This window comes from Eriocheir sinensis, chromosome 1 (genome assembly GCF_024679095.1).
Source record: "Eriocheir sinensis breed Jianghai 21 chromosome 1, ASM2467909v1, whole genome shotgun sequence".
Lineage (NCBI taxonomy): Eukaryota > Metazoa > Arthropoda > Malacostraca > Decapoda > Varunidae > Eriocheir > Eriocheir sinensis.
In genome coordinates this window covers 27,752,720-27,758,140 of record NC_066509.1, presented here as the reverse complement: position 1 = coordinate 27,758,140, position 5,421 = coordinate 27,752,720, and the positions used below count along the sequence as shown (strand labels likewise).

Genomic DNA, 5,421 nt, shown 5'->3' with positions numbered 1-5,421 from the left:
GAGTGTGATCGTGAAGCAAACAAATACTAAGCGAAAGAGCAGGTAAGTTAGTTGTCAGCTGTCGTCACTAGTTACTTTTAATTAGCTACCTGTAAATATATTGTCATTTAGCTAGCAAAGCTGGTGAAATACTTTAGTCTCCACTTTTAGAATTTTGAGCGTTTTTTCTAGAGGTTAGGTTAAGCAGAGATTTGTGATGTCACCATGATTATTATTATGATGGTTAGAACGAGCAGTTCCTGATTGTTGTTTGGTAGGCTTCTTCAGAGGAATGTTCTTCCTCTGAAGAAGCCTACCAAGGCGAAACTAGTCGGGAATAAACACTGTTCCCCAGCCCGTGTTTCCTTCATCACCTTCCATCACTGGTCATAATGTCTTTACATTATTATTATTATTTTTTTTCATGGGTAAGGTAACAAGTAAGATTAAGATGATAATCATGAAGAGGGCGGAAGGCATGAAGGGTATGCCTCTGGTAACAAATCTTAAGGTGTTTAATTTACATCTTTTCTAATATTTTTTTTTATTTACGTCCCTTCCGCCAGATCAACTGATACCCATGCAACTGCCCTCCCTATGGAGGTGAGACTGAACTTCACTCACAATCATCCAGTCCAGAGTGCCAGTGCACTGAAACACAGAGATGTTAGTGACGAGGTAAAGGAGATTTTCATCAACCTCTACAAGTCTCTGCATTCACCATCAACTGCACTTCATACATACAAGTATGATCTGTTTGAAGAATATGGAGACGAATTTGCACACATCTCAGCAGACAGAGCTAAATGTCCAGACTTGCAGTGGTGCTACAGGTAATTTCACTTTTGAATGTTCTTCGAAGGATGATTTTGTCTATAGCTGTGATCGAAAACATCCAGTTTTATTAATAATGTTAATACTTTTATTGATTAGTGTTAAATAAATTGTGATAAAATTAAAATAGTGTTATAATTATTTATTTAAGGAAATGGGGTTCAGGGAATTTTAAGGGCTCTTTCAACTGGACTTGAGACAAAACATTCCTGTCATATTTTATAATTTTGCCTCAGTTCAATGAGGTGTTCCCATAATTGTTTAACCGATTTTCCGTTCGTGCTCTAATTTCATCCTTTTATTCTGCTAAGTGCCTTCCTTCCTTCTTTTTTACAGTCAAGGTGTGTGGGGGGTTTCATCTGGCAACTTATAGCGCTTGCGCTCGTCCCACTCTGCCTTCTCCATTATGTTATATAATAATAATAATAATAATAATAATAATAATAATAATAATAATAATAATAATAGGCTAATTCAAAATGTGGGTGTCTGTTGTTAGGTTGGAAAGTCAACTAGTGATAAAATTCCTAGACGTTTCGCTAGATGATAGCTTCCTCAGAAGAGATGTGTGTACTGTGTGTATAAGTATATAAGTAAAGTTAACCTAGTTGATATAGATTCTATAATGTGCTATACATCAGTAGTCATATAAAACTATTGGTGAAGCAAAAAAAGTGGTAGGCAATGTTATAATAAAATTATATATTAAACGGCGAAGTGGGAGGTAGGGATAATATTTTGGGGGTAACAGGGGGCACTGTAGCTGTGCATGAGTATAAGATGTCTATGAAAGGGTAAATAATGAGAGGGACGACAGAAAGAGCAAGTGTTACAAAAGAGGGAGGAGAAGGGTATGTTCTAGAAAATATATTAAAGCGTTTAAGGAATAGAAGTGAGCCTCAGAAAGGATATTTGCTAAGAATAGAAGGTAGTGAGGAGTGAAGTACCTTCTGTACACACATTTCTGCTGAGGAAGCCATCATATAGCGCAGGGGTTCTTAACAGAGGGTATCTATACCCCTTGGGGGTATGAGAACCACATGCTGGGGGCATGGGACTTGATCTCTGGATAATTGTAAATACTCATTATTTATTTACATTTTACATTTGGTAAATAAATATCTTCTATATAAATAAATGAGACGCGTTTGTTTGTTTGTTTGTCTGTTTAGTAGGATCTGCAGCGCAGACGGTGAGTCGCAGACCCCAGAAACCATAATTATATATTCTTAATCATGGGGATCACCATAGGCCATGTTCTTTTTTTTTTTTTTTTTTTTTGTCGCAGACCACCAAACGCATATATGGTTATAGACCTCACAAACAATATATATATTCTTAATTTGCACATCATGGGGATTAACACTAGGCCATGTTGTTTAAGAAAAATAATTCCCCGAGGGGGGATGGAATTTTTTTTTTAGTCGTAGACCCCCAAATCCTTATATGGTTGTAATGTACACATCATGGGGATGAACATAGGCTATGATGTTATATAAAATTTCCCCCCCCCAGAGGGGCACAAATATTGTTTCTCTCCCCTGGGGGGTCAAAAATATTTGAATCACATCCCAAAACCCACATATAAATGTGTTTAATGTATACATCGTGGGAATGAAAGAAGGCTATGTTGTTTCTCATGTAAAGAGACGTCCCCAGAGTGTTTTTTTTTTTTTCACAGACCGCAGTCATCTATTTTAGCTACACATCATATCAATGAACATACTGTTTTTTTTTTCTTTTTTCTTTTTTAACTACACATGGGTTTTGTGGTCTGATAACTTCAGTCTGGGCCACAAAGCGGTACACTTATCAGAGAGAGAGAGAGAGAGAGAGAGAGAGAGAGAGAGTTTAATTAAGTGTCATGAATTTAACGTAAAGGTGTAATTTTCTTTTCAAGCTGTGTGATAATGTCTTTGCCTATGGTCATCTTATCGTGGGATGCTCCTGAGTCGGGAATCCAGACAATTTCCTACTAAGGAATGATGGAAAATCCCACAATGTTGTGTACCCTGACTCTTTACAATAGATCACGTGAAAGTCAGTTACCCCAATAAAACATGACATGTGAACATGCTTACACCCTTCCTTATCTATTTAAACTGTAACCCGGGCGAAGCCGCTATCGCTGCTAGGATAAAACTATTAATGCTTTTGGTTTTCTTGTATGTTCTCTTCCTAGCTATTCATACCTAAAATATGCATTAAACTAAGTATATTAAGTTATATTGTCAACAAATACGGCATAAGTGGACTTAAGCAAAGGGGGTAGGGAATCATATTGGGCAATTCACTGGGGGTCTGGAGTCATCAAAAAGTTAAGGACCCCTGAATTCTAGCGAGACGTCCTGGAATTTCACCCCAGTATCATATGTCGACAATTATGCCCCAGCTTAGTGACCCTGCTACCCTACTCCAGTGAATGCTAAGGAAACCTGTATTCTAGTGTTATTTGTGTGTTTCAGGTTATACTACTTATTTATATTCAAGAAGAATTATGGAGAACCTGATGGTGAGGAGATGATGCACCACCTTCAAAGATATGGACTCCTACAACTTCCACAGACAATAAGATATTAAATTGTTACGTATTGGTAACGATTTTTGCATTGCACTTTGCTCACCTCTCATGAAACAGGCATTCATATGTGAGAGAGACAAAGTAGTGGCTTGTGTTGTAGATGGTTGATTCAGGAGGTAGATCGCCATGGTGCAGATTTTTTCTAATGATGACACACAGTGCAGTAGGAGGTTACCATTAAGTGCTGATAACTTCAAGATCAAGAAAATATTTTGACAGCAGGATTGGTGTAAATATCTTTTTTCCACCTGAAGCGTTCTTTGGCAGGCATGAGGAAAGGGACCTGAAATAATCATGACTGACGATGCAGAGCTGAGCGCAAAGCCCAGCAGGTAAAGTATCCGGATTCAACACTGCTTCTCTGTTCATTCACATTCTTCAGGCATTGTGGCGTTTCCTTTGGGATGCTAAGCTGCAAGTTCCGTAGACCCTATATTCATAAGGCTGTGAAGAAATGTTGTATGCCGAAGCAAGCAGACCTTGACAAATACTATAATGAGCTCTGTCGAGATGAAAAAACACCGTATGACTGTCTTGTAGCAACTCACTTAGGCGCCTCTACCAAAGACGAACTGAGTGGGGACTGACATTTCAGAGTAAACCTTCCTGTCAGAGGAAATAACACAAATAACTACTGAAGCCTTTAATGAGGAAGTGATGAAGACAAAATTTTCTATAGAACAAAAGCATTTAATGTGGTGCAACTAGTTGACTTCCTCTTTACTCTCGATTAGAAAAGTTTATGAACAGAAACTGTTGGATGTGTAGCAAACAACAGGTGGAAGAATTCACTGACATCGTTATGTATCAGTTACAAAATGGGATCTACCAAAAAACATAATCACACAAGTTGGATTCACATGCATGTAGTGCCATCTCAAAGCAAACCTGACATGACCTACATGTAGATATGGAGACAGCCATGTGTTCATGTCATTGAATTAATAATTGTTATATAGCTTCCAGTGTAGCAAAGTACTTCTCCATCAGTAGTGTTAATACTGATCCTGTAACTAAGCAGCCTTAGAAATTATTCTACAAAATTGCCACAGGAGAGGATGAAGAAGACACGTGGTTTCAGTCCCTTCACCCAACACTAGTGACATATTACAAGTAGGCTTTGAACAAACTGAAAACCAAATATCAACATGTACTTAGGCCTACAAACGTTAAACAATGACACCACAGGCCAGTAATATTGTGACACCACAGAGGAGAGACAACTGTCAATGAGATGAAAAAAACATAGATGAAATATCAACTATTCTGGGGAAACAGAAAACAATACCAACACCAGATATGTTCCGTGAACCGTTGAAAAGCTTTTTCGGAAAATCTAAAAACTACCAAGACGAAGCTTCTCTAATTTCGCACTTACAACATTTGGAAATATTCTGGAGCAGCCGTAGTCGTGTAAACCACAGTGGAAAAATTATTGGTGGAAATTTCAGCCTGGGGCAGTTGCCAGGCGGAGCTGCTTGGAGGTCATTAAGCCTTGGCAATGGAAGACCTGTTGAAAGCTGACCTCTAAGTGACATTCAGAACAAGAAATGTAATGTTACTGCCTTTAAAAAGCAAGAAAAAGGCACCTCATCAATTGTCTGTGTGTAGATAAAATATAACTGGAAGAATCATTCATTAAAATTCTAGTTGGAGTTGGTGTGATGTATTGCAGTACAGGTTTTCCATATTCTTAGAAGCTCCTCCGTTGGGTGTTGAACTGGTTTCATGGATATACACGTCTGCTTGTTTTGAGTTCTAGTTCAATATGAATCTCACTGTGCTATTAGAATATTTTGTGGCATGGTTCCTATTGGTTCCACGCACCGCCACTACCCTATTGGTAAACCAATCTTTCCCTGTCTTTCCTGAATCTAAATTTGTCTAGCTTAAACCCATTACTTCGCGTCCTACCCTGCTCTCTTACTACAAGCACCTTGATAACTCCCTTTCTGTACCCCTTCATCCACTTTAAGACTTCTGTCAAGTCTCCTTACCCTTCGCCTTTCAGAGTGCAGGTTTAATCC

The 5,421-nt window shown here is 38.4% G+C and overlaps 1 long non-coding RNA gene across 1 annotated transcript in view; it reads left to right on the top strand.

The window, feature by feature from the left end:
• Positions 1 to 1,262, top strand: part of LOC126996023 (uncharacterized) — a 1,288-nt gene extending 26 nt beyond the window's left edge. The window contains exons 1-3 of the long non-coding RNA XR_007750880.1: positions 1 to 42; positions 546 to 812; positions 1,150 to 1,262. The exon at positions 1 to 42 is cut by the window's left edge and continues 26 nt beyond it. This is a non-coding gene — a long non-coding RNA (uncharacterized LOC126996023). The remainder of the gene's footprint in view (positions 43 to 545; positions 813 to 1,149) is intronic.
• Positions 1,263 to 5,421: the final 4,159 nt, after the last annotated feature.